The 21,627-nt window shown below is 46.2% G+C and overlaps 1 protein-coding gene across 1 annotated transcript in view; it reads left to right on the top strand.

Annotated features, from left to right (window-relative positions):
• Nucleotides 1-21,627, top strand: part of LOC135897909 (uncharacterized) — a 433,838-nt gene that overhangs the window by 77,529 nt on the left and 334,682 nt on the right. The window lies entirely within an intron of this gene.

Raw genomic sequence — 21,627 nt, 5'->3', positions numbered from 1 at the left:
CAGTGAAACTCGAATATTTGCTGCTAATGCTGGCTATTAACTTCATTATATCGTGCATCAGCGCACTTGCACTGTGTTCCTCCAAATTGCTGTTACGAGATGTTACTTCCGTTTTTGTGAAGACTGCATTTGCTGCGGTGGAACTGCGAAGCTCGGAAGAACGCATGGCGTCTGCGTCATGCTGGAGATCACTCATGACAATATTGAAATTCCTCGCCAGCGCTCGACTTCAGGTAGAAAAGTTGCAATAATAAGAGTTCAATATGACAAGTGCTCACCCTAACAGGACCAATCTACACTGTAGACGTGGTGTGCAACGTTCACCGGCTTATCACGGGAAACTGTAACCTGGGTGCACACCGTCCATGGAAAATCGGTATGGCTCAGGCAAGTAGCACAAGGTTCGATATGCGACTGCGCCAAATCTGTTAGAGAACAGGTAACTAGATGGACAGGGCGGCCCTTCCTGTTTATTTCAGCTCATCGCAGCCACCCACTTCATCTGCGGAATCACCTTTCTCGCTTCTTCTTCGGCTAGGTTACAATATTGTCAGGCGCTATTCCCGCACACTGAAGCACGCATCCGGCCTAGCATGGAAGAATCCGCCAGAAAGACGGGGAAGATGGCGATCACAGTAGCGCTCATGTTGTCGATCTGCCATCGAGCCTGCAGCCGTCTCTCTCAATATATTTTGTAAATACAATTTGCTAACCGTTTAGGCTACTCTCATCCCCGCGGCATTTTGGTGGGAGGTGCGAGGTACCCACACAGTAAAACGAAGCTCCACAGCGGCGGACGCTTGGCTTTCTCCACGATGGGGAAGGAGGATCGGCGCCCACCGAGGCGACTACAACGACAATGGTCATCTTCTCTCAGCTAAAACACCCAGGCAAATTCTGCGGGACTGACAACATCGACATCAGGGACTGGCTACCCATGTACGAGCGTGCAAGTAAGAATAATCACTGGGATTAGACGATGATGTTGGCAGACATATTATTCGACCTCAAAAGAATAGCGAAGGTTAAAAATTAAATTATGGGGATTTACGTGCCAAAACCATTTTCTGATTATGAGGCACGCCGTAGTGGGGGACTCCGGAAATTTTGACCACCTGGTGTTCTTTAACGTGCACTTAAATCTAAGTACACGGGCGTTTTCGCATTCCGCCCCCATCGAAATGCGGCCGCCGTGGCCGGGATTCGATCCCGCGACGTCGTGCTCAGCAGCCCAACACCATAGCCACTGAGCAACCACGGCGGGTAATAGCGAAGGTGTGGTTTGAGAATAATGAAGACGAAATTGGGAGCTTGGATGCATGTAAGGAAAAGATGCATCCCCTGTTCGGCAAGTCTGCAGATAGGAAGGCAGCAGCGAAGGAGCTGGCATCTCGTGCACAGACAGCGACAGAGTCATACCTCACTTATATACAGGACGTGCTTGCCCTATGCCGCAACGCCTACGACAGCATGACGGAGCCTGAGAGAGTTGGCCACGTGTTAAAGGACATAGCAGATGATGCCTTCAATGTGCTAATCTGCAAATACCACGACCCCATCGACGCCATCATCTAAGAGTGCAAGCGTTTTGAGGCCGCCAAATGTCGACGCATTGCCCATCATTTCGCTCGACTTCCGAACACGGCAGCAACATGGTCGTGCGAAGACATACCTGAGCTGTCGGCGCCGCTGACCGTAGAACATGTGAAGGATATCGTCCGAAGTGAACTTGATGCTGTGTCTCTTGCTTCTACGCGCGGCCGTACCTGTGACCATAGCTCCCAGATGATGTCACTAGTCCAAGCTGTCTTTCATCAGGAGCTATCCAATGCTAGCCAGGACTCTGTGTGCACCCACCTCCTTACGAGCCGATCGATCGTCGTTGCTCATTTCGCACGCCCAAGGTCAAAGGCCGCCATTCCGTTCTCGCAATCCAGCCGAGGAATGCTGATGACCATCCGATTTGCTTCGACTGCCATCGTATTGGGCATGTGGCCCGCCATTGTAGCCGCCGGTGGTATTGGTATCAGGCGCCCTACGGATACAACCATCGCCCTGACATGGATCACGGCCGATTTAAGACAAACCGAGAGCCTGCCCAAACCACCGGCGACGACGCTCCCTCCATTTCGTATCGTCATTCATCAACCCCACATGGTCACCAGTTCCGTTCGCCGTTGTCTCGTCGCCAGTCATCTCGCTCGCTCCGATTCCGCCACCCTACGTCTCCGAATGAACCACTCCTCCGTGAAAAGTAGACCATGCAGCTCCCAGAGGTGATGCATCATCGACAACTCGCCTGCCAAATACTCCGACTACACTGCAGACCAGAATCTGATAGACGTTAAACTGGATGACGCACATGTTGTTGCTCTGGATGATACACGGGCTCAGATATCAGTAATAAATTCGGAGCTTCATCACCGCTCTAAGAAGCTCCTAACGCCATCCACAGTACCAGTCATTCGTGTCACCGATGGCGGAACGTTTCCTGTTCTAGGGATGTGCTACGCTCGAATAAGTGTTACTGACCGAACCACAAGCATACTACTTGCCGTGCTCGAGAAATGTTCCCATAAACTCATCCTCGGTATGGGTTTTCTGTCTTCTTATTCTGCCCTCATTGACTGTGGAACCTGCGTGCTTCAGCTAGACTTACCGTGGTACGATGACGCTCCTACTGCACGCGAACCGAGCTTGTGCTCAGTGGATTACAGTCGTCGACTTCCTCAAGTCGTTATATATGTAAATTTGCGGTCTCTTTCTCACATTCCCAATCGCGAATACATCTCGACCGCGATCCTGCACGTCTTATTCACCAAAAATGTCGCTCTTCCTCAAACCCTTATTAGATTTACGAATAATCGAACGTCTCTATCCATATTGAACTTTAGCTGGTGCAAACAATTTATCCCAGGCCGCGTGGCTCTAGCCCACATCTCTTCTAGGGATGAGTGTGACGTTTCTACATTTATCACCGACGCTTCTTTGTCCTCTGCCCTTTCATCTTCCTCGAACAATCTCGTCGACGGCGATATTGAGAAGATTGTAGCATCTGACCTCTTTCCTGCTCAGACAGCCGATATGCGGCCCATATTGAAGTCCTACCACGACATCTTTGATTTTAATGACTGTTCTTTGGGACAGACATCTGTGGTCACTCATAAGATTGATACTGGGTACGCCAGTCCAATCAGATGACGTCCTTATCACGTGTCCTATGCTGAGCGAGAAGTGATACGGCGTGAAGTCGACAAGATGCTTACCAAGGACATCATTCAACCCTCGTGCAGTCCTTGCGCATTTCCGGTCATCCTAGTCAAGAAAAAAGATGGCAGCTGGCGCATTTGCGTCGACTACCACCACTTAAAGTAATGCGCAAGGTTGTCTACCCTCTGTCGCTGATCAATGACGCTCTCGACTGTCTACACGGCTCTGCCTACTTCTCTTCTATAGACCGGAGGTCACGATACTGGCAGATATCCGTCGATGATCAAGCGCATGAAAAGACCACATTTGTTACGACCGATGGATTTTACCACTTTAAGGTAATGACCTTTGCACTGTCTAAGGCCCCTGTCACATTTGAAAGGATGATGGACTCCCTCCTTCGGGGTACAAAGGGTCAACATGCCTCTGTTACCTTGACGATGTTTGAAGTTTGAAGTTTGAAGTTTATTCAAAATAGGAAAGTACACAGGAAATGTTGTACAGGACATCTGGATCCCTAGCTCAAGGCTAGTTGGGATCCATGCTAGTTATTAATTCACATTCTTAACATCAATACGAAGAAGTATAAGTAAGTCATATATACATAAACATTCAATTAGAACACAAGGCAGGGTACGTCTATTAGCTAAGAGAAACCGACAGAAAGGAATTTGTATTTAGTAAATTATACAGTGCAAGTGAAAAGGGTAAACATGTGTATACAATCCAGATGAAAACTATGCAGATAATAGTAATGAGTGATAATGGGATTTCACTGATAGTGAAAAACATTTTGCTTGTTTTACTTCTGTTGGTAAGCTGTTCCATAAGAGTGCTCCAGTGTTGCTTAACCTTCGCCTTCCATATACATTATGCATTTTTGGCAAGAGAAAATTTCCCTTAAGAGCGCTGCGTGTATTGCTTCTGGAATGTAAAAAAATGTGATACACTCAAAGGACAGTTAGTGGTTATGCTGTTATGAGTATGCAATGTAGATTTAAGATTCAGTAATAAATTAAAAGGCAGTATATTTAAACTTTGAAACAGCGGCATTGATTTAGCATTGTAGTCCGAAAAAGTCATAAATCGCAAGGCCCTTTTCTGAAGAAGTATGATAGGTTCAACGTATGAAACGTACGTATTACCCCAAGATGCAATACAGTAGGATAGATGGCTATGGAATATGCTAAAGTAAATTGTTCTCAGAGTGGCAGTGTCGAAGTAATAACGGCATTTATACAGCATAAAACAAGCCTTGCTCAACTTTTTACACAGCAATGCAATGTGAGGTCTTCAGGTCTTCAGGTCTTCGCAGGTCTTCAGCTCATCTTTGCTAAATGCCGTTTTGGCCGCAGCGTGGCCACCTTGTGGGTGCTGAAGGCATTCAACCTGCCCCAGAAACAATTCGCGTTGTCAGACTTCCCTCTGCCACATTGCACTAAAGATGTGCGGAGATTTGCCTGCTTGTGCTCCTATTTTCGACGTTTTGTCAAGAACTTCGCCGACGTTGTCCGCCCACTCATGCAAATTTTGAGGAAGGTGACGTCATTTTCTTGGGGTCCTGAACAGGCCACTGCTTTTCACACGCTCACGACTTTACTTACGCCCCCACCCATCTTGGCCCACTTTGACCCGTCAGCCACCACTGAACTTCACACCGACGCAAGGGGACATGCCATCGGCGCTGTCCTCGCCCAGCAGCAACAAGGACGAGACCGCGTCACTGCCTATGCCAGTCGCCTTCTTTCCCCCTCAGAGAGAAAATGTTTGTTCACTGAGCCCGAGTTCGTCGCACCAGTTTGGGCTGTTGACAAGTTTCGACCACACTTGTTCGGCCACACCCTTTTGGTCTTCACAGACCACAATGCGCTTTGCTGGTTGTCTTTCCTCAAAGATCCGACTGGACGACTTGGTCGCTGGGCACATAAACTGCAAGAATACAGCTTTGACGTCACTTAAAGTCTTTCAGACTGCCCCGGGATGCGGACTGCCTATCCCGTCATCCAATGAATCATTCCGACTTGTCAGCGCCCGATTCGGACGCCTGCGTCTTCGCGATGTCCGATTTAACCGACACTAGCAGCGAACAGCTCCTCGATGCCAATTTGCGATCAAATATTCACCGTCTATGCTCTCATTATTATGCTCCGCCCCTACAATTATTCGTGCTTCATGACAGAATCTTTTACAGACGTAACACCAGCTCCGATAGCTCAGAGCTTCTCCTGGTTGTTCCCAAAACACTCCGATTCACTGTTCTCAGACAACTTCATGACGCCCCGACCACTGGACATCTGGGAGCCACTCGCACGTACGATTGCGTTCGGCGTCGGTTCTTCTGGCAAGGGCTCCACCACTCTGTGCACCGATATGTTGCTGCTTGTGAGTCCCGCTAGCGCCGCAAGCATTTATCCTTGTCGCCAGCCGGTCCTCTTCAGCCTGTAGACATTCCCGGTGTCCCGGTCTACCGCATCGACCTACATCTCTACGGACCATTTTCAACACCTTTGACGGGGAACAATTGGATTGCCGTAGCTGTGGCCTACGCGAGACGATACGCTATCACACAAGCACTGCCGACGATCTGTGCCACTAACGTTGTGTAATTTATCCTTTAGGACATTATTCTTCACCACTGCGCTCCTCGACAGCTGCCGACCTAGCATGGTCGCTCATTCCTGTTCCAAGTAATTGACAACACTCTTAGTTCGTGTACCATATGTCACAAGCTGACCACTGCTTATTGTCCGCAAACCAATGAGCTTACCGAGCGCCTCAAACTCAGTGACCACAATGCTCTCCATGTACGTTTCCTCAGACCACCGTGATTGGGATAGCACCTTCCCTTACGTCACATTTTCTTACAAATCCTCACGCCATGACACCGCTGGCTTTTCCCCCTTTTATCTCTTGTTTGGCCCCATCCCACATTGCCCATCGAGACTCTTTCACCATCACCTGTGCACCCGGTTTCAGACTACGCCCACGCAGCACCTTGTCGGGCGGCAATGACTTGCCAGATTGCAAGAGATCACCTTTATGCCTCCCAGCTGTCCCGGAAGGCCTGCTACGATCGCCATCACACAGTCGTTAATTACTCTCCGGATTCTTTGGTCCTCCTCTGGATGCCTTGCAGCCACGTTGGCTTGTCGTCCAAGCTTATTTCCCGCTACTCCGGGCCTTATAGAGTTTTGCGCCAGAACTCTGGTGTCACGTAGCAAATCGCTCTATTGGACAGTCGACCATCTGCCGCGTCCGCCACTGATATCGTGCACGTCTCCCGACTTAAGCCTTATGTTGCCTGATACGATCCTACTGCTCCTTAAGAGCCGAGACGGCGCTCTCGACGCCCAGGTTTTATGTTGCGCGCTATTCCCGCGCACTGAAGCCCGCATCCTGCCGACCATGGAAGAATGCGCCAGAAAGACGGTGAAAACGACGAGCAGAGTAGCGCTCGTGTTGTTCTGCCATCTAGCCTGCAGCCGCATTTCTCCTTATATATAATTTCCTGTATCTTTTGGCTACTCTATTCCCCAGGGCAATACATATATATATATATATATATATATATATATATATATATATATATATATATATATATATATATATATATATATATATATATATATATATATATATATATACCAAAAGAAGGCGGCCAAGGTTTGTGAGTGATGATGCTGGATAACACTACCACGGTTAGTTCTAGCAGTAACAGATGGCTACCCCAGATAGCGAATGGCAGTACGGCACCGCGATAGCTCCCTTGGTACAGCATCGCACGCGGGATGCAAGGACACGCGTTCGTTCCCCACCTGCGGCAAGCTTTTTCCTCCACTTTCATTTTCAATAATTTATCATTTCTTTAATTCAATTGGTAAGTACAAGTAATCTCCCCTCTGTTATCATTTAAGTATTTGTGTGCTAGCTTGTTATTATTTATTGATATTTATATCGCACACGCTAGTTAAGCTAGAAGCCGAGGATGAAGAAGTGTGCGTGGTAGCTGCTGCAGAAACGAACAGTAAATGGCCATTAGCTTGGAACTGACTGCTTGCCTTTTCCTCTCGCGACAAACTGGTAGAGGAGCGGGGTGCGCATCCACCGTATGCCTACTGGTCCTGTAGCAGAAGCTACCGATGTCAGTACCTGAAGGACTGCAGAAATCCATCGAAGCAGCCGTCGCCTCCGAGGTCTTCCACCATAATACAGTCCCCTGGCAAGCTCGGTGAGGAGGATGCCAACGCCCCGACCACTGGACATCTGGGAACAACTCGCACGTACGATTGCGTTCGGCGTTGGTGGCCAAACCAAGTGGATCCCAAATGCTGCTGTAAGATGCATTGCCAACGCGCCTCGCTCGCCTAACCCGTCTCACGGTGACGCCTGTGAAGACCTTGAAGACTGGTGGGACCATTTTGACCGGGTCGCCGTCTTAACGACTGGGACGATCGCCGTAAGTCGGAAGAACGTCTACTTTTCCCTTTTAGATGCAGCACGAGTATGGTACGAGAACCACAAGGCCTCATTTACCAGCTTGCACGAGTTTTACCGACTTCTTCGTGACGTGTTCAGCACCCCCAAAAGGAAAGAAGGAGCCGTAGCGGCACCGTCTTCTAGGTTTCAAATGCCGAATGAAACCATTGCCACGTTCGTCGAAGACATGATGCGCTTGTTCCATCGGGCCGATCCACTAATGCTAGAAGACAAGAAGGTGCGTCTGTTAATGCGAGGCATAAAAGAACAGCTTTTCGCGGGCCTCGTACGCATCCTCCTAGAACACTGACTCAGTTCGTTCATGAGGCAACAGTCATGGGACGGATGCTGCGGCAGCGGCTCTCGCAGTATGAAAGCCAGACCCCCATGGCTGCTGCATTCTCTCTCGTACCTGCAAATGATGACAGGGAGTCCCTTACCGAAGTAATACGGCGCCTTGTTTGTGAACTGCAGAAGTGATATTCTCGGATCCGGCACTTTCTAGTGCCACGGCTCTTACGGACGTCATTTGGGAAGAAATCGGCAAAGTGGTTCATCCCTCGCCACCAACACGTACCGAACCCCCCACGTTCTCGTATGCGGACGCTCTTCGGGTTTGCGCGCCGTTGACGGGCCGTTTCTCACAGCCGCCTGCTGGAATTACTCGACGCTTCCCAAGTCCAATCTACCGCATGAATCTGCAAGCAGCCTTTCATCTTGGTCCGCGCCACTCTACAGTATGCCGCGCTCCTGACAATAGTCTTGTGCTACCACTGTGGGGAGCCTGGTCACATGTATCGCGACTGCCAGTACCAACGAATTAGTCTGCGGGGATACCACCCGGACGCCCGTTGCCCGCACTATGGCGAACGCCCGCGCGTAATCGAGGAATACTTAGAAATAATCGGCTTCCTGTTGCCCCGCAGAGAAGACAGTCGCGTTCGCCATCAACTCGTCGGTACGCGTCACCAAACCGCGCTCGACCCACCTTTGATTCCGCTGGAGTCAACGGTGGAAGTCCGTGCAGGGGAAACTGAAAACGGTGACCTCCGGGGGTGAGGCCACTGTCATGGAAACCGTCAGATGTCCTCCGCCGACGCCACCCCCTCACCACGAACCGCTGACGCCTTCATTCCAAACTGACAAAAGAATGTCCGCTGCTATCACTGCTTCCATCGACGGTTATCTAGTAACTGCACTTGTCGATGCGGTAGCTGATTACTCGGTTATGAGTGCCTCAACGGCCAGTCGGCTACGCAAGGTGCTGAAAGCGTGACTTCTGATTACGGCTGTAGGGCACCACATGTCACCCATTGGACGAGGCCCTGACAGACTTGCAATTTCTACTTCGACTTTCGTAGCATCTTTCCTTGTGCTGCCCAAGTGTTCTCCGCTGGTTATACTGGGCATAGAGTTTCTCCAGGAATAATGGGCGATCAAAACCCTCCGTGACTTGTTCGTGGCTTTTTCTATTTTTCTTCGGATTCTAGTGTGGATGATGAACATCACCGCGCGGCTTGAAGCGTGGCCGATGACTGCGTGACGTCACCGTCTCAAAGTAGCATCTGCGGCCTGGTTGAATGCCCCCAAGACCAACTAGGATTAGGCATCGCCGAAGGTAACCTTACCGTTTCGCTGGATCGAGAAGTTGGCGTCGCACGAGGTCTCGTAGAGCTCCAAAATAGGCAGACTACGATCATGGTTACTAACGTCAGTGGCGAATGCAAGCACTTTGCGAGGCATACCTCCTTGGCCTACTTTGAAACGGTGACCGAGTCCAGTGTCTGTGCTTCGGTATCGACAATCTCGATTCCGGAACCCAGCGATGTGGACTTGACCAGTCACGTCAACGTCAACCCTCCGCTAAAATAACCCGAAAAAATTAGGCTCCTTACTCTGCTATCGTCATTTAGCGAATGTTTCGCCACCACGTCGAAGGTCAGACTCCAATAACCAAACACAGAATCATCACTGAACCGACCGTCCAACCTGTTCGCCAACATGCTTATCACGTGTCACAGAGAGAACAGGATGCTATTCGTCATCAAGGTAACGCATGCTAGACGATCATGCCATCCAACCATCGACATGCCCTTGGGATTCACCTGTTGTATTAGTTAAGAAGAAAGACGGTTCACTACAATTCTGTGTCCATTATCACAAACTGAACAAGATCACGAAAAAAAGACGTTTAACCACTTCCTCGGACTGACGACCCTTCGGATCGCCTGCGACATGCCCGTTACTTTTTCTCAGTGGATCTGCGTAGTGGGTACAGGGAGATGGCAGTTGACGAACGGGGCAAGGAAGAAACGACGTTTAAACACCCCATGGTCTTTATCAATTTAAGGCCCTCCCTTTTGGATTGTGTCTGCTCCTGCCACATTTCAACTTATGATGGACACAGTTTACTCTGACCTTAAGTGGCACTCGAGTTTAGTCTACTTAGACTATGTAGTTTTTTTCCACCACGTTTGAACAACACATCCAGCGGCTTGAAGTGGTTCTTCAAGCAATCCGCACCGCAGGCCTGTCTCTGAAGCCTGAAAAATGTCACTTTGGCTACGAGTGGCTTAAATTTCCAGGTCATATGGTCAGCAGCGCCGGTGTGCGCCCTGACCCTGAAAAAGCCCTGGCAGTTGCTCTGTTCCCGATACCGAAGACAAAACACGATGTCCGCCGATTTTTAGGGCTTTGTGCGTATACCGCCGTTTTGTGCCCGATTTTTGTAAGATTGCCGCACCGTTGCAACGACTCATCAAGAACCTCGTCACATTTGCTTGGAGCCCGGCACTATCCGACGCCTTCTACGGCCTTCAGCGACGTCTACAGACACCACCAATCCAGGTCACTTTGACACCGAGGCAGGCACAGAAGTCCATACTGATGCTAGTAACATTGGTCTCGGATTGACACTCGTACCGCTTCAAGCTGGTGTTGAACGCATTATTGTGCGCGCCAGCCGAACGTTGTCTGCTGCGGAACAAAACTCAGCAACTGAAAAGGAGTGTCTGGCAGTCTAGATACTGATGACGACTTTGGTTTTCTATGTACGCTTCCGTCTTTAAACCTAGCTCAACAGCAACGCCACGATTCCGAGCTCCAGTCTTTGATTGAATACCTTGAAGAAAGCCGCCCACAACCTCGGTGGCAGTTCACGCGTCACTTGTCCTGTTTGAGCCTACGCGGTGACATCCTATACAAGCGAGACTTTCACCCTACGTCAACCGTTTTCCGGCTCGTTGTTCCCGCTCCTCTCCGCGACGACGTTCTACGTGCATGCCAAGACGAACCGACGTCCGGGCATCTTGGTTTCACGCGTACTCTGGCAAGGGTCAAGCAGAAGTACTACTGGCGAAAACTCACAAAAACCGTGAAGCAGTTCGTCAGAGCTTGTCGAGATTGCCAGCGTCGCAAAGTTCCACCACTATAGCCAGCCGTCTGCTTGAGCCGGTAGGACCTCCTTGCTCACCTTTTGAACAAGTCGCGATGGATTTACTGGGCCCGTTTCCAAAGTTTTCGGTTTATAACCGCTGGATTGTTGTCGCCACCGATTACCTCACTCGATACTGCGAACCGCAAGCCGCACAGCGAGTTACTGCTTCACATGCAGCAATTTCTTTGTCAAAAATATCGACATGGTGCTCCCGCTGTCGGCATCACAGACCGTAGTACGGCATTCACCGCCTAGTTGGTCCGAGATATTCTGCAGCTAAGTGGAACAACGCACCATACGGCAACTGCGTATCACCCGCAGACAAACGGGTTTACTGTGCGTCTCAACAAAAGGATTGCGGGTATGCTTTTTATGTATACGTATCATAAAAATTGAGACGAACTGCTCCCGTATAAGACATTCGCGTAAAACTGCGCTTCGAGAAACCATCGGGTTTCCTCCTTTTCTGCTGGTCTACGGATGCCACGTCAAGTCAAGTCAAGTCAATTTATTTCAGCATTTCTTTTGTACAAACAGAAGAATGCTAGGACAAGCACAAAAAGCTGCTAAGCTGCAGCTTGACTGGGTGCTTGCCCCATCACTTGGCAGAAACAAGAGACAGTAAATACATTTGAGTGAAAAAAAAATATTTACAGATTTCAAATGGTCATGTAAAATCATGGGAAAAAAACACAAAGTACATCATATAAAATACTCAAAAATCTGTAGTGACTGCTCTGTTATAGTGTGTCACTGAAAAATATATAATGAACAGTAGCGCACAGAACAGCAAAAAATAGCACTATGCTCGACGTGATGCTCATACCAGCTTCGTCTCAACCTACGAGACCAAATACAGACGCCTTTGTTCAGCGTGCCAAAGCAGCGCGGCACCTTGCACGGCAATGAATTCTATTCCGACACAGTCAAGATGCTCTTCGATACAATATACGCCATCGAGACGTCACATAGAACCCGGGAGATCTCTTAAAACGTTTTGTGCGCAAACAAACCGGGACAACGAATAGGAGCAACACAAGGACGAGAGCTCATCCTTGTGTTACTCCTATTCTTCGTCCCTGTTTGTTTGCGCACAAAAAGTTTTAAGATGGATCTGTTCCAACTAGGCCGACTCGCAGTTATGCTCCCGGAGATCTCGCATGGGTTTGGACCCTTATGCGTCAATGAGGGCACCCATAAAAAATATTGCGCCGATACTGTGGACCCTACATAGTTTTGCATCGTCTAGGTCCCGTCAACTATGAAGTTATTCCAGCCGAACCTTCGCACCACTCCCGCAGACCACGTTCCTCTGACATTGTTCACGTTACCAGGATTAAGTCCTACCACTTGCGCTGACCCCTGTCGTCACGTCCGTTGCCTTTCTTGTTTCTTTTCTTTTCTCTTTGTGGCATTTAACATATCCCCAACTTTCCTTTTTTTTTTCTGAGGGGAGGGGGGCTACCTTTCGTCTAGTCGCATGGAGTATTCACTCTTCTTTTCATTGTTTTGGAGGGAGGGGTAATGGCACATGCTAGTTACGCTCGAAACCGATGATGTCGTGCGGGTGGTAGCTGCTGCAGAAACGAACAGTAAGCGGCCGTTCGCTTGGAACTGACTGCCCGCCTTTTCCTCTCGTGACAATATATCATTGCATAATAAGAAACTAGCACACAAAGATTTCAATGATAATAGAGGGGAAATTACTTGTACTTACTGATTTAATTAATAGGACACACCGATAGGACACGCTGCTGCGAACATCTCACCCACAATTTGCAGTCATGCGCTGCGCGTGTACCTTGCAAAAAGAGCGTGGAGCCCTCATATGATCAAACGCTCTTTCCTCAACAGAAGCCTGCTCCTCACTCTTTCCTGGACGCTCTATTTCGTAATATAGCGGATTACCTTAAGCAGCTACTATTAGCCAAAGGCTGATATCAAGAAAGGTGTTTTGATCAGTGAACTTCTACCTACAGTTACTGTGTATATTTATTGACACAGTTTATAAACATGAGGAAGTACGCGAAAGTCTTCACTCAAATTAGATAATATACACGTATTTCCGGTACACGCCGAGTATCGTCTGCTCACGCTCGACCGCGCCCGCCCGTGTATAAATAAAATATTGGCCGCCTTGCTTAATTAAGGGTGTCGCAGCCACTGGGTCTCACTAATTTCAGCTACTTTTGAACAACCAACTAGTGCGCTGTAACGCCAAGCTAATCCAATTTTACAATTAGCACTCCACAATTAGTCAAAATTTTCTGGTCACCCCTACTTCGGCTGCCTGTCACGCCACGTAAAGAGAACCGCGATATCTCCTAATTTGATATCATGTAGTACACACTGATTATGCATGAATAGACTGAACGAAAGAAAAAAATACTTATTTTTGATTCAGCGCATTTTCACCATTAGCCATCTGCTATTGGCCAAGAGTTTTCGCGCTGCGCCCATTTCACCTGTCTGGCATGCGAAGTCAAAAAGCTGTGAAGACTCACCGCGTCGAAGTGGCGCATAGGCGTCAAAGATGCGTTCATATGCGCAAGAAAACAGATTTTTTTGTCTGCATAGTGGGAGGCTGCCCCGTTCCGAAAGTAATTGATAATGGCTGTCCGTCGATTGCTCGGGCACTGGCTATTCGCACCTGCCGTAGAGCATAGGTTTGTTTGCTTATAATAAATTTTTAGCTTGGCATTATGACGTTATTCAGCCATTTCAGCATGTCTACCCCATCACTCTGCCAACTATTCTTTGCTGAGGATCAGCTATACTGACATGTTTAACCTTCCGTTGCATGCCGCCACAATTTTCGACATGCCACCGCAAGCTGAAGAAAAGCGGACCAATCGCCGACGCCGGCTCCACCCTTATCTTCTAATTATCTATTTTAACTGCGCCGGCTGGGCCCCATCAAAACTCTCTCCACATGAGCGTGCTCCTCGCCTCTTGTAAGCCAATTAGATAAGAGAAGCTGCTCAACGCAGGCAAGTTTATTCGTTTTCAAAACAAAAGTAACTTGCTGTAAACAAGAAGAGCGTTTAACTGGAGTGTGCAGACAACACTGCGGGTCACCGCCCCATGCCTGCGTTGTGGGTTAGTAAATTTTTGCGTCCGCAGATTGCTACGAAAACGGATTGGAGTAGTATTACGCTATAGGGAACCCAGACTGGAGCCACGCGAACACTCACGTCAGACATCACGCATGCTTGCCAGCGTGCGCTTACTTCAGGCCGCTTCTGGTTAGACGCTTTGACAGACACGGCTTCGTATTGAGCGAATAATAGCGCTTCCGTATGCGGAAGTTGGACGTGGTGGCTCCCGTGGGTCAGGTTAGGCCAGGACAAAGCTGGTCGACACCAAGTAGCTCGGTGAGACTATAGCACGTAAGCGTAAGCTCGCACTCAAGCCCCGTCGTGCACAAAGGAAACGCTGCGCACATGCACTGCAGTTGTGTGTAGCTTCTGCCTGCCATGTAGCACAGATACGAAGGTCGCCGCGGAGTGCCGTAGAGGGCCGCGACGAGTCCTCTCCAAAGCATCGTTTATGTAACAAACACGTTTGTTCTCTCTCTCTCTCTGCTGGCTAAGAACTAACGGCTCTCTGCGGACATCCGCATTTGGCGTGTCGTAGGTGCCGAAATCGAAAGTAGTGGCGTCTACGTGAACATCCAAAATCGAATATTAACTGCGCGCCCAGGTGCCTTAAGTAGGGTGACAGTTTTGCGCACGCCCTGCTCGGCCGTAGACTTCGCAGTGCAAGTAATTAAAGAAAGAGCAAAAGAGCCACGTACGGGATGTTTCATTGCCAATCATTTCCCTTCTGCTGAACGCATTGAAATAATTTTTGCGGCTAAGTATTTCTGAAACAGAAAAGTATTTTAATTTCAAATGCATTCTCCGTATGCGTTACAGAGTGGTTAAAGGTGCACTTAGCGAAGAAGCTCGAGAACAAGTTAAGGTCCGCGCGGATAGCAATGTTGTGTTGAGTAACGTTAGAAGACAGGAAGACAGCTGAGTGAATGAGAAAGCAAACGGAGAGATACGCTACTGTAGTTGGCAATGGAAGAAGAAAGTGAATCTGAGCAGGTTATGTAATGGCAAGACAGGTAGCCGGTAGATCATTAGAGTTAAATAAAGGTTCCTAAGAGAAGGGAGGCGCAGTCACGGGTGGCGGAAAATTAGGTGGAGTTATGGAATTAGCACATCTACGTGCACAAGCTGCAATCAGCTAGCAAAAGACAGAAGTAATTAGAAAGTGCTAATTGGAAAGTGAAAAAGTCGGTGGCAGCCCATATGCGGGGGACGTCGCCTGTGATGATCGGGATTTATTGGCATCTCCTTTAAATGGGCCGACAACGAATAGTCGCCTAGCCTACTTAAGCTAATCTAGAATTTCATAAACGTAAATCTGTCTATCTTTTCTTTTATGTATCCTTACTCTTATCTGTTCCTTCAAACATCTATTTCTGCCTTGTATGCCTGTGACGCATGAAACCTCATCAATTTGGTCCCGCGTTTTGTCCACCAGTACTCAACACATCGCCACTTTTAAACCCAGTGCTTCTAGAGGGTGAACATTACCTACGGTTTTCATTTTGTGAATACCTTCGCACTCCATTAGGATGTGCTGAGAGATAGCGAGTGAGAGAGAGAGACAGATAAAGCATCTTCATAGAGAGTCCCTACTGGGTTCGAAATGGGAACGGAGCGGCTGGGAGGCTAGCCCCGAAAAGCTCCCCTTTACGTCAGACGCAGGCCAGGCCTTGAAGCGTAGCGGCGTCCTCCGCCACCCGAACAGCCCAGAGCTAGTCTTCTGGGCATTCACTGAGCACTATAGCCTCCCACTGCACAGGGGTTCTTATTTTAGCATCGGGGTTTATGCTGTGTCTGACATTGTTTGCAGTTGATGAACATGTCCATATAATGAGATGGAGGTCTGCACGTCATGTATTGCATGTCTTACACTGTGATGAGTGCACAAATGATGAGGATGTGCTGAACTGCCTGCGCATTTCCGCCTCAGCGCACACAAGCCTCATTCTGCTGCGAATGTTTGCCCCGGTAGGTTTTGCCTTGAGGCAACCAGTTCAGGCCTAAGTAGCAAGCCATTGCACAGCTGGAATAGTGGAATATGCTGTAACAGGCCATTACCCTATATTTTTTTGCATTGGTTCCATAACGCCTTCTCAAGCAGCAAAATATATCAGGACTTTCTTTGATTCTAATAAATTCACTGGTATGATTCATGCAATTTACTGGGCTGACGTGTTTGAAGAACAATGTGGAGAAGGGGCTTTTGAATCTTTTTTTTGTAAAAATATCCGAATGCTCTAACTTATGTACAAGTAACACTACTGGGACGCGGTGGCCTAGCTCGCCAAGAAAGCCTTGCATTAGTGATTCTTTATTGCGGTAAAGTCCAGTCATTCAATAATGCGTTGCGATTGCGCTTCCACGTATATTCAAATGTTCTAACAGCCACTTTAAAAAAATCGAAGCGTAATTACTACGAAAATAAAATAAGAAAAAATGGTAGTGATACCAGACGAAACTGGCAGGTTATTAAAGAGTTCTTAAACATGAGTACAACTAAAAATCACATATCGTGTGTGAACCACGAGTCTACTAATATCACTGACCCTCATGATATAGCTAATTTTTTCAGTTACCATTTTAGTATTGCAGACAGTAGTCCGCCTGATTCAACGTTTCTTAGTTTTCCGCTCTGTTCTCATTCATTTTGCCTGTTCCCCACAACATCGCTAGAAGTGTGTAACATTATCAATTCTCTTAAAACCACCGGTCCAGGCCTCGACTTGATACGCCCCTCTAGCATTAAGCTTGTGTCTAACGAAATCTCACCTGCGTTAGCACATATAGCAAATAGACTATTTATAGATTTAAAAAAGGTGACCATAAGTGCACGAGTAATTATCGTCCTACCTGCATTTCGTCTTTCTTTTATAAGGTCATCGAAAAGCTTATACATAATCGCTCAACTAAATACTTATCCAAATTTAATCTTTTAACTCCTGATCAATTTTGTTTTCGTGGCACATTTTCAAATGAATTAGCGCTTTTTACTTTCACTGAGAGGGTTAAATTAGCCAACGATCAAGGCCTCTTAGTTGGTGCTCTCTTTAGTGATTTCACCAAGGCTTTTGATACAATTAGCCGTCGTATTCTTTTAAGTAAACTTGAATCGTATGGAATTTCTGGGCCGCGTTTACAAATCCATCGCAACTACCTAATTGACCGACAATATATATACGAAGTTAATAGCGTCTTCTCCTAATCAAAAACTGTAAATACAAGTGCCCCTCAGGGATCAATACTTGCACCACTTTTATTTCTCATATTCATTAATGACTTGCCAGAAATATTAACACACGCGCACTGCCTTCGTTACGCTGATGACACCACTATTTTCGCATCTGATAAAAATTTATTTGCATTGCAGGATAAACTTAACGCTGACCTAACGAGTGTTCATTCCTGGTGTGTAAAAAACAATCTAACTATTAACCCATCTAAGACAACATTTATGGTATTCCATTCTTCAAAAACTTTGCACATTGACTCTATTGTAGTGTCTCTAAATAATAATGTATTTGCAAGACCCGCGTCTACTAAATTTCTTGATGTGGTACTAGAGGAAAACCTAAAGTTTCAGTGCCATATTCATTCACTTATTCAAAAAATCTCATTTGGTATTCACATCATAATAAATACTCGCACTTTTTTTCAGCACAGCATTCTCATGTCTTTATAATACGCGTATATACACAGTCACCTCTCATACTGCCTGTCATCTTGGGGTAATATATATACAGCACATCGTATCAGTTAGAAGTTTTGCAAAAGCAGGCATTACGATTAATTGCATTCCAATCCCATACATCTCCCTCTGCTCCCATATTCATTTCCCTAAATCGCTTGCCTTAACGCATGTTATTCAATCATAAGCTGTGGCTACATATGTTTAGTCTTATAGATACCGAGTTTAATATTCCAGGTTTTAGTCGCTCTAGCCTCATCAATTATAACAAAAGATTTTCAGCACAACTCAATCTTCACCTTCCAAAAGCAAAAAGTAACTATGGCAAATTTACGGTCGTGTTTTCAGGCATTTCTCTTTGGAATTCAATACCATCTGATATGAAGACATCTACAATATTATCATTCAAGCGTAGAACGAAGGAGCATTTCATGAACACTTTATCTGATGCGTAGCATAAAATTAGCGAACCTAGAATTAATATGATTTTGTTCACTTTACCATTACGCAATGTACTATTTAATTACCGAGTTACTGAATTTTGCCTTAATTGATACTTCTCGTTGTTAGCTTTACGTGCCATTTATCCTCGTTTGAATTGTTGCTTATTATTTTCAAGATTTCTTCAATTATTTTTCTTCTTTTTAACTGTGTGAATATAATTGTGATATTTTTAATAAATTATTTTCTCTCTTACCGTTTATTTCCGATGATGATGTAGAAATTGTAGAATACATGACATGACTAACTAGCCAAGATCCAACTATCCCCTTTTTATGTCTTGTTAGGAGGCCCCCCGACAATTGTTACTTCGGGACCTCCGAATGCGTACTTATACGCACCTTGTATTTGATTTTGACAAAAATAAATATTGATTGATTGATTGTCCTAGACATTAACTACAGATTTCCCTTTCTTATTCATTTTTTTCTTTTTCATAAATATTTTTGATTTCTTTGTTGCCATCTGCTGCATACAATTTGCTATCTATGTTTCTCTCGCTTTCTTTCTGATGACTTATTCTTGTACTTTCAAATGCCCTGTACCTTGTAGCCAACCTCGTTCGTTCTGTGTCCACGTTTTTCACACACAATTCATCGTAACTTCAGCCGACCAGTCATTTTCATCCATGTTCCTTAGGCCTTTCTTTAAAGAAATTTTGCGACATAAAAAAAAGGCCCAACCCATGTCTCCACGCACTGCTTCATTTGTGAAAAGGCATCCTGTGTACCTACCTTTGCTTAATTTGAAAGACCAATGCAACGTCTCATATTAAGCACAAAATGGTATTAGCAAAGTAAGCGCTTGCACCATCACCCCCTCTCTCATTTCCTCTCACAACCTCATATACAGTAGCCCCAAAGGGCTATGTTACATTATTGTTGGATTCCACTTCCCCGTTACCTTTAAAAAAGGTTGCTGTGGATGCTTGAGTAGGTCTTCACTACCTTTCTGTATACACTAAGGTATTTGTTTTGCTTCCCATTATGTATGCACTCACTGTTGAAATAGCACGTCAACACTTCTTTTTAATAAAGATCGTAATTACCGATTTCGCGGTGCTTACTTTAAGGCCTAGATTACTCGCTGCATTGCCGCAGATATGCGCAAGTGCGTCTAGATGTCTTGCAATGTCCGCTAGTAGCACTGTTTTCCGCATAAATCAGCTCAGCGACTTTCTGGGTACCCGATGCCTACTACGGTTTTAAGGTAAATATAATTCCCTGTTTTGAAGTCGTATTTTTAGGCACCTTACATAAAGCGTTGACAATAATGAATAAATAACGTTTTTAGTCCAACGAGGAATCAACGAGTCATTTAATGTAAGAAAGGTGGCGTTGGTCCGACAGTCATGAATATTACTACTAAAATTGTGCTATACCTCAGACAACCTACGAAAGAATTCATTAATTAAACTGCTTTACATTTATGATGGTAATTTAATGATAGTGGCCTAATATGAAGGCTCGTTGTGTATATATTCCATGACGCTTTGTTCTATTGAAATTAAAATTGAGGAGTGGCACATGTATGTCTCATCACGCTCGTGCTAGTCTTAACCTCCTAAATGTTTCGGAAAAGCACAGCTCGTCAGTGCCAATAGTTAAGTTTTCAAAGTCTTTTGGGCAAACTCAGCATTTATATTTAGTCTTTCTTCTACGATATAGATGGCTGTAGTAACAGGGTTTGAAATCCGCGGTTGCTTCGCTCTTTTTCATTTAACTCTATATACGTCAGCCTTTTTCAGCTAGTCGAAAGACGCGCTGATTCAGTTTCAGTTCTACATTCTAGATGCCTGCCACTTTATCAGCGCTGGAGAGGAGTGTTTATTGTGGTCTTAGCTTGCTACTCTATAGATGGCAGCAAGTTATCAGCGCTCCAATGCTGCGTTTCTGTACACGCGCGCTTTAGGCGCCTTTTAGCAGATGTGGGACGATGGCGTCTGGCATCGATAGCGCGCGAAGTGCATCGCGTGTGCAAAAGAAAGCTGCTGTGTCTTTAACGCAAAGGCGATGCACTGGAGTTTTGCTGTGCAATCGAAGAGAAAGATGATGGTTGCCTTGTTGCTTCATCTACTGATAGCAATGATTCGGAAAGCGAAGACGACATTGACATGTCCCAACCATGGCATAGCGTTTTGCATAAAGCATGTTGGTCAAAAATGCTTTAAAGATTTATTGATCTAGTGGAGTTTGAATACAAGCAATTAAAAAAGCAAGACAAGGTCACATTTAGCCACACTATCAAAACATTTAAAGGGTAACTGAACTGTTTTCAGAAATGCAACCAATACAATTTCGTTCTGCTGGCTACACTCATCGGTAATGTTACCAGTTCATCAAAAAAGCTCAATTTTGTCCCTATCGTTGCGGCTTACATAAAACATAGTAATTTATAGGACAAAAAACCAGCGTAAAGATAGATAAGTAGAAACCTTTCAAAAAGAATTTTTTGCTGAATGCATACAATGATTGCGAATAGCTTGAAGTACATAGTAATAGCTTCAAGTACATAGTACATGGCAATTAAGTACGCGAATAGCTTATGGTGGCTACAGAAATGAAATGGATCCACAGAGACATTACATCGGAGGTAACCTACTACCACTGATGAACTCACCTGGTACCACGTTCTCTCCACGATATCTTTGCATGCAATTGTAGTTGTATGTGGTAGGGTGTACTTTTGGAAATGTGTGTAATTTGTTCGTTTTCTCGTCTATTATTTTGTTTTGGAGAAATATTTCATTGGGTGGACGATACGGGAGACCAAGGTATTGTGCAATGTTAACAATGAGATAAATAAGCCGGTGAAGTAACGCAAAATGATCGTGTATTCCATGTACGAATTAGATGTCCTTTTCATAGTGCCTCATAGCGCAGATGCGGATGTCTGCACGGGCCACCTGCGTGTTCGTCTATGCCTGGTGTTTCATAGATAAGAAATTAAAGCAAACAACTCAAGAAGTACCAAAAAGCAAGACACCCAGATATAGGCAAATAAGGATACGTTCCCACATTGTGCTCGCAATTCGATGCAAACGAACAGAGAGTCACTGCAGAAGTCGCATCGCGCGTTTCGCCTCATACGCACGCGACTTGTGTTTGCTCCCCCACTCGAAAACGAAATGTCTGCGTGCGTGTTCGCCTTCCGAGAATTCATTTCAAAGAAGGGTCTCAGATGAATTTCGCACAACTGACAAGTAACAGTAATAAATCAGT

Source organism: Dermacentor albipictus, chromosome 2 (assembly GCF_038994185.2).
Source record: "Dermacentor albipictus isolate Rhodes 1998 colony chromosome 2, USDA_Dalb.pri_finalv2, whole genome shotgun sequence".
NCBI lineage: Eukaryota > Metazoa > Arthropoda > Arachnida > Ixodida > Ixodidae > Dermacentor > Dermacentor albipictus.
Note: the sequence above shows the minus strand (reverse complement) of the source record. Positions and strands in the feature narration are given on the sequence as shown.